Below are 12,229 nucleotides of genomic sequence, written 5' to 3'. Positions count from 1 at the left end.
AATATTTCAGCAGAAATACATCAAGAAAAGCTTGGCTGTTCCTCTAAAGCCTGATAGGTAAGTAACCTGATGGTGGTCGTCTGTCACTCTCCAACTTCAGCACCAGTGTTGCTAGCATTAAACAATTTTTAGTTTGATTATTGCCTATAATTGAGAGTTTATGTAGAAAACGTGGCAAGCTTTTGCATATTCAAAAGTTCTTCCATATAGGACTGTCAATGGTTCGGATATTGGTCCAATTCGATCTGGTTTGAAATGAATCCATTACAGATGAACCAGGCCCAATCCAATCCGATGAATATGTTGGGTCATGTTAGATATCAGTCCAATTCAATGTTTGGATCGTCCAATCTGTTCAAATTGGTTTTAATTTAGATTGATTCCAATCCAATCCAATCCAATGAATATGTTTGGACCGTTCTATCAATGGAACAGATATTGGTTCAATCCCACCCAATCCAATATAAATCCATCATGGATGGACCAGGTCCAATCCAATCTAATAAATATTTTGGACCATTAATTCTGGACTAGTCCAATTCAATGTCTTATTATCCATCCAATCCATCCAAATTGATTTTTATCTGTACAGGGCCCAACCCAAAACCGGTCCATTAACACCCCTACTTCCATAGGTTTAGGACAAAGGAAGGAAATTAGATGCTCTTTTATAGGTCTTCTATCCATGGATGGGATTTGTAGGGATGACTATTTTCCCCATTTCCCGGATCCCCATGGTATTTGTAGGGCTGTCCATGGACAGCCCCAATCTTATTTTCTGAATTTGGTTTTAATTCAGATTGTGTCCAATTCAAACCTGGTCCATTGACAGCTCCAATCTTATCTTCTATCAATAAACTAGATATTGATTCAACCCAACCTAATCCAATATAAACCATTACAAATGGACTAGGTCCAATAGAATCCAAATTTTATAAACAAATATTTTATAAAAAATATAAGAAAAAATACAATATATGTAACAAAAATATCCAACCTAGATGCATGGCATATGCTACAATTCAACATTCTTCCTATTGTCCCCATTAACCAAACCAATGGAAAGCCAGAGGCAATAAAGGAGGCTCACCCACCAAGAAAACAAGGAATCTGTTGAGTGAAAAGCAAAAGCAGTTGGTACATTGACATTGGCATCCTGAAATTTTGCAGAAAGCAAACATATAATTAACAATGCCCACCCAAAACATTACAAGCAAGAACCAATTCGTTTCATTTTTGGAAACACATGTACAACCCAATCTATTCTCAAACCATGTGGCTCTCATTTGTTTTGGAACTCGCATGAAAAATAATTCACATAGAGCATCCCCTTCATCTTTCAGTTTTGGAAACAACACATGCACATCCAATCTATTTTCAAACCAGATGGCTCTCATTTGTTTTGAAACTCACATGAAAAATAATTCATATAGAACACCCCCTTCATCTTTTTCTTTCAATATTTTGAGAATCATCTTTTAGATGCAACCCTACAATGGATGACAAGATGACTCATAAATTTCCTAAATGAAAAACTGTGAATTTTATTCTATTACAATCTTTCATTAAAAGAGCAAACCCTCTGATTCAAATAAAAATGCATCCCTGTTGCTGGTTTGTCAACTACAAAAAATGGACGTAAAGTAAAGGATATGAAAAATGTTAGTAATTGGTGGACTGAAATAGCAAACTGGCCGGAACAACCACTACTTAAAAATCAGGCATCCTAAGTTCAATTTTCTAAAAAAAAAGAAACAAAAAACAGATAGATACTATTAGACCTGTTCATGGGCTGGGCCAGGTCGGGCTTAGGCCGGGCTTTTATTCATCATTAAGAAAAATACACTAGGCCCAAGCCCGAGTCCGGTTCGACCAACGGGCCTATAACTTGGGCGCGAGCCCGGCCCTGATAAAAAGCCTGAGGCCTGACCTAATAAAAAAAATTACAATTTTTCCTATCCAAATTAGAATTAAAAATTCATATGCTTTTTTTTCCTATTTAAATGAACAATGGGCCTACAATATGGTTTTTTTCCCTTACTTTTACGTTTTAAAACACAGTTTTACATTCTTAAATCAAAAAAAAAATATTCAAATGGACATAATCACATAACCCATTTTAAGTCTAATTTTAGGTCGGGCCAGACTCGGGCCGGGCCGGGCTCGAACCGGGTTATTTTGACAAAACCCAAGCCCAACTCGAATTTATTACAGGCCGGGATTTTTGGCCCGAATTTAAACCCACGGGCCTATAGAACAGGCCTAGATACTACATAAGACAAAGCAAGATTGAGCATCACTAGACTTAGCACAAACACAATTAGACAGCCACTTCAAGCACGAACCAAACAACAAACTAGATTACAAGACAGACGAGTTGCACCATCAAGGAAGCCAACTAAGGGGTGGTATATTACCTATTTTAATGATTGATTGCACTTCACAGAAGAAAGATGGCCGTTGGAGAGAGAAAATTGCCGGAGATAAAAATGTTAGAGAGAAAGTTGTCGGAGAGAGATAGACGCCGGTGAGAAATGTTGTGAAATGCTTAGAGATAGCCGCTAGTGAAGACAACACATTCTCTATACACGCAGCTCAAGCAAATCAATGGAGATAGTCGCCGGTGAGAGATCCGTTGAAAAAAAAGCTGTTGGAGAGAGTTCGCTTGGAGAAACCCTAGGTTGGAGACATGGAGAGTTGGAATCCGAAGTAACAAATCGCTCTTCAGATGGTTTGTGGACTAATCGGTAGACTTGGCAAAAAGTTGACCCAACCCGCGAACCCGACCCAACCCACCCTGAAAAAATAGGGTTAGGGTCTCATATTTAGCTACCCGAATGTGAAAATGACCCAACCCGACCTACTCCAAAAAAAACTGGGTTGGATTAGGTTGGGTCATGGGTCAACCTGCTGACCCGATTGTCAAGACTAATTGGGATTATTTATGCATTCTTAGAAGTTTCCACTCTTTAATTTCTTCTATTTAGTCTTTACTTTTTATCGTTTACTCTTTAAATTATTAAATGTTCAAGTTTTTTATTTTATACTTGGAATTTTAAGGTCAATTCTTTTAACTTTGACACTTTTTATGTAATTTTTCTTTATTTTTTTTAATTTCAATTATTTTTTGGAATGACCTGAATTGACCCATGGGTCAACCCTAACCCGAACATTTAGGATTAGGGTCTAGAATTTGATAATCCAACCCGAAATTAACCCAAAGTACCTTGACCCAATCCAAACCCGACCCACCGAACTCAATTGCCAGGTCTACTAATCGGCTTTGTCTGTTTTGGTCCACCAATTACTTAGTACTTAGTACCAAAATAACACGGACCAGTCCAATCCAATGCAAAAGCATGGACCATCCAACCCGTCCAATTTAAATGCGATTTGAACGGGACCCAATCCGAATCCAGTCCATTGACACCCTTACTGGTATAAATAAAACATAGAATCCCGTTTCGGGCTTACCCCACTTCTTTATATGCCTTGCTAGGTTGTAGATTAGGAGTGATCATAAGCCAGGTTAGCACCTGATATAAGGGGTTTAACCTAAGCCTACACCTAGGACCAAAGCTGGGCTTTCAGGTCTACAAATTACATATAAAATACTTATATCTAGGACAAACCACAACCAACAAGTAAGGACACAAAACCTAAGCCCAAGCCCAGAAATTTATTGTTCAGGCCAGGCCCACTTGCTTTTGTCTGATTAAGAATGAATGATTTGCCTCTACTTCCTGCAACATGAAATAGAAGAAAATTTATCATGCAGAAATATTTTGAGTTAAAATTTTCACTTTAATTTCACGATGAAAACTCTGCTTTCTTTGTCATTTATATCAAAACAAGTTCAAAAGGGAAGAAAACAAACTACATATTCACCGCAAAATTAACAGAAATGCTGGTTCAATTCTAACTTTTTTTCCAATATAAATGATTTTTATCTCTGCGGATTTGCAACAGGTAGACTTTCAGGAAACACTATTATGACTGGTAATGTTTATTCAATGGAAAGAAGATGAAACTAAACCATGGATTCGTTGTAAGTATACTAGATTAAACAACCAAAAGATGACTATAATCTCTTCTTTCTAACGGATCTACTATTATCTATTCTTGTATTCAGGCCTATGTGACCCAAGAGGATGTTTTGTTGGGAACTCTGATCGTTTGAGAAACAATCACATACTCAGCTCACGTAAGGCTTCCTGATTCTTTCAGCAAAGAAAGAATCAATAAGTTAGTTGAAGGCACAATCATGAAAATGTGTCTCGAAGACTGTGTAGACACTATGATAGGAAACTGGCATTTGAGAGGTATCAGTGGCGGAGAGGAGACTTAGTATTGCACTTGAGATTCAAACAGGTCCGCCTCTCTTGTTTCTTGACGAACCAACAAGTGGACTAGATAGCGCAGCAGCTTTCTTTGTGATGCAAACTGTTAGGATTAGGAGTTCGTTCAGTGTATTATCTTGTTTGTATAAATGTTCTTATCCTTTCCTTATCATGAATATTTCAGATAGTATAGGAAATATACGTTTGATTCCCTGTAAATTTAAGAGTTCTAGTTGCCATAAGTTTAGGAGGTTCGGTGGTTGTGTTCATGTGTATATATATTTGAATTCTCAATTAATAAAAAAAATAGAAAAAGAATAAACCAGAAAAGCTCTGGTTTTTACATGGTATCAGTGCCACGAAACAGGAGCAAGAGGTTTGCATTCCAAGACCTCTGGAGATCAATGGCGGCAGCAACGATTGTTCGGCACCGGCAAAAGGACAAGCTTTGCACTCCAGATTCAGTTCGGCACTCTTCCTTCTTATTTGCTTCTTCTTCAAGCTCGAAAGTATAGATGAGGAACGAACGAGAGATTTCGGCCGGCACTTTGAACGAGATCTTACTGGAAGCGGGATCGTCGACGTAGATATTCGACAAGGTGATCCAAATCAGGAACCCCTTACTCTTGACCCTAGTCAGCTTCTTCATCCAGTGGTTCTCCACAAAGGCGGTGATCTCATTCGCGTACGAGACCTGCTTGAAGGTGTGCTGCGTTCCTTTCCTCTGCTTCAGCCAGACGAACCCGGCTCCCCTATTGTAGCCCACCACCTCCATGCCGTCGAGCGGAGGGTGTGGTGGACAGAAACAAGGAGCAGGGGTAGGAGGAAAAGGTCATGGCGGCCAAGTCAAGGCCAATACAGCCAAAGCCTCTACGCAAGGCAATGCGTCTCAAGGAGAATCAATTGATGGAGCCAAGACTGGGTTAAATGGACTGAGTAGTGAGCAGTGGAACATGTTACTCAACCTTTTGAATACACAGAAAGATGAGAGTTAACGACTAAGTGGTAAGCAAAAATTGTCAGAATGGATAATAGACACAAGGGCCTCTCATCATATGACAGGAAGCCTCGAGTCGATGAGAGACATAAAGAATGTCATTCCGTGCTCTGTCGGGCTACCAGACGGGAAAGCGACAATAGCAGAGAAAGAAGACACATTTGCACTAGACGATCATTTGAAACGGACTAGTGTTTTATATGTGCTTAGTTTGAATTGCAATTTACTTTTTGTATCACAATTGATTGAGGAATCAAATTGTATTGTCTAGTTCACTAATAAATTTTGTGTGATACAAGACCGCACTACGATGATGTTGATTGGAGCGGGTGAACAGCAAGAGGGACTCTATTATTTCTGGAGCATTAAATCAACAGGAGCAATGAAAACTAAAGAAAGTAGGACGTATGATATTTGGCATCAAAGGTTAAGAAATCTTTCTTATAGAATTGTTAAGTTGTTGCATTTTATTAGTACTAAGAATAATAATGATGACAGTATTAAGAATTGTAATGTATGCTTCCGAGCTAAACAATGTCGAGAAGAGTTTGTTTCTAGTAATAATAAAGCATCTGATACTTTTGAGTTAATTCATTGTGATTTGTAGGGTCCTTATAGAACTGCAGCTTCTTGTGGTGCTCATTATTTCTTGACCATAGTAGACAATTTTTCTAGAAGCGTTTCGATTTATCTTCTGTTTGATAAGACGGAAGTGAAATGATTCTTCGATATTTTTTTTGTTATGTTTCAAAGGCAATTTAACAAACCCGTAAAGGTGATCCGTACCGATAATGGGACTGAGTTTGTATGCTTGGCTAATTATTTTGCTAAAAGTAGTATTATTCATCAAACCACTTGTGTCGGGACCTCTCAACAAAACGGGAGGGTTGAACGCAAGCACCACTATATACTCAATGTCGCCCGAGCCTTGCGCTTTCAAGCCAGCTTGCCTATTGAATTTTGGAGGGAATGTGTCCTGACCGCATGTTATTTGATCAATCGGACACTGTCCATTTTGTTGATGGAAAAGACTCCCTATGAAATGTTATTTGGGTGACCTCCTTCTTATGATAATTTGTGAGTTTTTGGTTGCTTAGCATATGCGCACAATCATGGACATGAAGGGGATAAATTTGTCAGTCGAAGCAGACGGTTTGTTTTTGTTGGGTATCCTTTTGGAAAGAAATGATGGAGCTTGTATGATTTAGATTCCGGCATGTTCTTTGCATCAAGAGATATTACTTTTTTAGAGCATGAATCCCGTATGCACACAAGGAAGATGCATAACCGGACAAAGTACAAGGCCAATTTAATTGTGGAATAGTGGGACAGATGAGGTGTTGGTACCATCCACTTATTTACCTGGACTAGCAAATGGCAAGATGGAGGCTAACCAGCGAGGTGAACTCGCTGAAAAAGGAGTCAGTGTAGAAGAAGAAACCCACGTAGACTCGAATGCAAATGCTGGTGAACCCATGCATTCTTGTGACGCCACCATAGAAATTGCAAGCGAAGACAGTCCTGATGTCAGGGGGTGGCGATGTTGAGCATCAGCAGCACTCTGGATTTCATTTAGGGTGTGGGCATCGACAGAAACAGCAGTCCACAAGGTTGAGAGATTATGTGCTTCACACCACATAGCGCTTGAGTCCCTCTCTGTGTCCCTTTGCAAGCTCACTCGGCCAATCACATTCTGCAAGTAGTCCTTATCCCATAGATAACTATGTGAACTGTAACAATTTTTCTTGTCGACATCGTGCTTTCTTGGTAGCAATTAATATAGGAGTTGAACCTACTTCTTTTGCTGAGGCCGTAAAAGATGAAAAATGGAAGGATGCAATACAGAAAGAAATACAAACACTTGAAAATAATCAAACATGGATTGTGGAGCCTTTGTCATCCGGAAAACGAGCCATAGGATGCAAATGGGTGTATCGAATCAAGTATAATGCTGATGGGACAGTGGAAATATACAAAGCCTGTCTCGTGATTTTTGGGAACAAGCAGGTTGAGGGAATTGATTATAATGAAACTTTTGCCCCAGTTGCAGAAATGGTTACTGTCCGTACCTTCCTTGCATTTGCAGCAGCTAGAAATTGGGAGCTTCATCAGATGGACGTACATAACGCATTCTTGCATGGTGACTTTCATGAGGAAGTCCGCATGCGAATGCCTCCTGGTTTTCAATCGGATAAACCAAGCATGGTGTGTCAGTTGCGAAAATCTCTGTATGGCTTAAAACAAGCGCTGAGATGTTGGTTTGCTAATTAACCACAGCCTTGAAGACATATGGGTTTCAACAATCATGTTCAGATTACTCCCTCTTCACCCTACATCGAGATAGGGTGCATGTGCTTGTTCTCGTGTATGTGAATAACATTATCGTGTCAGGTAATGATCGTATGGCAATTCAAGTCTTCAAGAAATATTTGAATGATTGCTTCCATATGAAAGACTTGGGACCATTGAAATATTTTTTGGGCATTGAAGTTGCCCGAAACTCAACAATAATTTTTCTGTCTCAACATAAGTATGCTTTGGATATTATCTCTGAAGTTGGATTACTTGGTGCAAAACTGTTCCTTTTCCTCTGGAGCAGATTCACAATCTTGCCTTGACAGATGGGCCTCTCTTATCTGATCCTAAGCGATACAAGTGCTTGGTGGGCAAACTTGTTTATCTCTCAGCAACTCATCTAGAGTTGTCTTATTGTGTGCATGTTCTGTCCCAATTTATGCAGTAACCGCAAGAAAGACATCGGGAGACTGCATTGCAAGTAGTGCGCTACTTAAAAGGAAACCCTGGTCAAGGAATTCTCTTACGCTCAGATTATGACTTACAATTATATGCATGGTGCGATTCAGACTGGGAGAATTGTCCTTTGTCCCGACGTTATCTGTTTGGATGGTTTATTCTGCTTGGAAAATCACCTATTTCCTGGAAAACTAAGAAACAATACATTGTGGCTCGTTCTTCAGCAGAAGCAGAGTATCGTTCTATGGCCACGGCCACGTATGAATTAAAATGGCTGAAGGGATTGTTATTGGCTCTTGAAGTTACGCATTCAAACCCAATGCGATTATATTGTGATAGTCAGGCAGTCTTGCATATTGCAGAAAACCCAGTTTTTCATGAGCGTACGAAACATATTGGAATTGATTGCCATTTTGTATGTGATGAGATTCAAAATGGTTGCATTTGTCCTGCTTATGTGTCGACTACTGTTCAGTTGTCTGACATTTTTACAAAGGCACTGGATCGTAGAGCATTTGAGTACTTTTTCTGCAAGTTGGGCATTCACAATCTGTATGCTCTAACTTGAGGGGGGGTGTTAGGATTAGGAGTCCGTTCAGTGTATTATCTTGTTTGTATATATCTTCTTATCGTTTTCCTTATCATGAATTGTTCAAATAGGATAGGAAAGATATGTTTGAGTCCCTGTAAACTTAAGAGTTCTAGTTGCCATAAGCTTAGGAGGTTCGATGGTTGTGTTTATGTGTATATATATTTGAATTCTCAATGAATAAAAAAGCTGAAAAAAATTAAACCAGAAAAGCTTTGGTTTTTACACAAACTCTAAGCAGCATCGCTTCTGATGGAAAGATTGTTATCTGTTCAATACACCAGCCAAGCTGTTCGAACTGTTCGACGATTTGTTTCTCCTCTCGGGTGGAGAAGCCGTTTATTTTGGAAAAGCGCAGATGGCTACCCAGGTACGTAATTAAGTACCAATGTAATAATCCTGCAAATATCGATCTCTTAATGGTTGTAGTCTGTCACGGATCTATGTTTGGTTTTTCTTCATACAGTTACTTGCTGAAGCCGGGTTCCCTTGTCCGAGTAAAAGAAGTCCTTCCGATCATTTCCTTCGTTGTATCAATACAGATTTTGACGTTGTAGCTGTTACTATAAGCGGATCTCTTGTATCTAACTTAGATTTGTTTCTTTGTTCTGTGATTTTCTGTCCCTCCGGTCGTCCTGCTTGCTTTCTTTGACCAGAATTCCAGTAAAAGGAAACTTTTTAATGTTACAGGAAATTCAAGCATCATCAGATCCTTTAATGGAGCTTGCAAGTTCGAAGATCAAAGATATCCTTGTTGATAAATATAAGACATCAGGGTACGCAACAAGTACCAGAGAACGGATTAGAGAACTCAAACTCATTGTAAGCATTTTGAACTTCAACAAAATTGAATGTTTGCCATATTTATGAACCACCCCCACAAGAAAAACAAACACCCAAATTATATAACAAAATTGAAGGACTGATGAATCGTTGCTTATTAGATGCAACCGTCAACAGAGGCCTTTTCACACATTACTGAATCATAAATACAGTAACAACTAACAAAGTAGCTAGTTACTTCTATATGATTTGAAACTGCTAAAGAATATATTTTCGATCATGTCAATTCAGGAAGGACTGGTCATTAGATCAAAGCAGCTCTCCACCTTGACTCGGAGGCCTTTGTTGAACATGTCGAGGGATCTTGGATATTACTGGTTAAGGTTGGTTGTCTACATTGCGGTATCTATAAGCGTTGGCACCATCTATTTTGACGTAGGAACCAGCTACAGTTCAATCTTGGCTAGAGGATCTTGTGGTGCATTTGTGACACGCTTCATGGCATTCATGTCCATAGGAGTGTTCCCATCTTTCATTGAAGAAATGAAGGCAAGTAACTTAAACAATGGGACAATTGATGGAATAAATAAATAAATAAATACATAAGAAAATAGTTTTGTTAAGCTTTCAGTAATGTCTCACTTTCTTTCTGAAACAGGTTTTCTATCGTGAAAGGCTCAATGGACATTATGGGAATGCAGTTTATGTTCTTTCCAACTTCCTCTCCTCATCCCTTTCTTGTTGGCAGTGTCTGTGGCTACTGGCACAATAAGCTTTTACATGGTCAAATTTCACCACGAGCTTACTCACCTTGCTTTCATGTGCACTAACATTTTTGGCTGCATCGCTTCGGTAGAAAGCTGCATAATGGTTGTTTCATCATTAGTACCCAACTACATGATGGGAGTCCTTGTTGGGATTGGAGTTATTGTAAGAAAGCAATTTGCAATAAAACCTCAAACTTTTTGTTCATCTGTTATATATATCATTCATGGTCATCATCATCTTCTTCATCTGATCACCTATCACCTTGCTCTTTGGCTCCATGGTTTTGTGCTTAGGTAATTATGATGCTGAGTTCTGGATTTTATTGATTGTTGTCTGATCTTCCCAAACCATTTTGGCGATACTCAGTTTCATATATCAGTTTTACTTCATGGGCATTTACAGGTTGATCATTTCCTGTAAATGTGACTTACAATGCCATTCATCCTTAACTGTATGACGAATTTTCAGATACATGAATGAACACCCTCACAATGCCATTCAAATTATTAAAAATCTATGACATTCCACTTAATTTATCACTCAGAATTTTGGGAACTCCAATTACAATTCTGTTCTGTCCACACTGATAACAGCCCAAAGTGATCCAACCCATTTTGCACTCTTAATTTACAACCATTAGTGTACTCATCTAACATTTAAGATACAAGAGAAACAAAACAAATTTATCAAGGCCTTACTGATCAACTGTCTTAGATAGATTTATCATGGGGTGGATATGCTCTTCAAATGCAAAATGCTTACCAAATCTTGATTAAATTTAGACTCGTTTTGAAATATTAATTAATCACATTAGATGTACTGAAATAAAGTTTATCCTTGTTCAAATGCAGGGTTCGTACAAGAACCAATTGCTAGGGTTCGAGTATGATCCTCTAGTACCTGGCGATCCTAAACTGAAAGGCAATGTAGTCGTCCAACAATTTTTGGCATTTCATTGGATCACTCGAAGTGGTGGGACTTGACTGTTGTCGTAATCATTCTCATATTGTACAGAGTACTCTTCTTCTTCATACTCAAACTGAAAGAGGGAACAATACCGTTGTTCCACACCCTTTATGCCAGGAAAAGACTGCAGAAGCTTAGCAGTAAGCCTTCAAAATCCAAGGGAAAATCATCTGCCATCAAGCTGCATGCATCCCTCCCATTATCTTATCAAGAGGGTCTCAGCTCTCCACTCCCATAAGAATAATAACAAGTTCATTTCACAACCTACCATTTTTATAGTTCTTCTAATCTGTCTTATGAATTTATTACTTAAACTCATGAAATTAAGAAAAAAAGTTAAAGACCACCTACAATGGTACAAATCTAAACATTACTAATAATAATTCTAACACTGACAAGATTATGGAAGGGGTTTCAGATTAATAAGAAATGATACAATTATTAGTACGAACCATTGTTAACTACTTGTCAAATAGAAAAAAAATATATAATATTCCAGTGGAAAAATGTCTGTAATGTTTGATCTTAAGAATTGATAAACACATAGTGCTTAAATATTAGGGTAAAAGACTTGAACCTCCCCTGATATTTCTCTTAAATACTGAAACATCTCCTCATTTTTTTGTATTGGACCTAAACCTCACCTGTCAGATCCATAAACCGTTTTCTCTAACAGAAGAATTAAAATGACTTATACAACCCTGCTTAAATTTGGGATTTAATGCATCTACCAATTAATTTAGAGAAAAAACCCCATCACCTTTAACATTGGAATAGTGAAAACTTGACTGACTTTTATATTACTGCTGGGTTTCATTATCAGTTCTTTTATAATGATCGGAAGGTGATGAGGTTTTATAAGGATCTTTGCAACCAGCAAAGAAATCCTTATAATGCAACACTGGAATAGTGAAAACTTGACCGACCCAGTATTTAGGGCTGTTGAGCTAATTTATATGGTTATAATGCAACCAACAATGTATCGCTCAATAATTAATAAATATACCTGATTTATTGACCTCTTGGTGTGGG

General features: G+C 38.4%; 1 pseudogene; it reads left to right on the top strand.

Moving 5' to 3' along the window:
- The first annotated feature begins 2,607 nt into the window (after positions 1-2,607).
- Positions 2,608-11,435, top strand: LOC148844917 (ABC transporter G family member 15-like; annotated as a pseudogene).
- Positions 11,436-12,229: the final 794 nt, after the last annotated feature.

Source organism: Nelumbo lutea, chromosome 7 (genome assembly GCF_056320005.1).
Source record: "Nelumbo lutea isolate HS-2025 chromosome 7, American lotus-T2T, whole genome shotgun sequence".
Classification (NCBI taxonomy): Eukaryota; Viridiplantae; Streptophyta; class Magnoliopsida; order Proteales; family Nelumbonaceae; genus Nelumbo; species Nelumbo lutea.
This window is presented reverse-complemented; position numbering and strand designations above follow the sequence as displayed.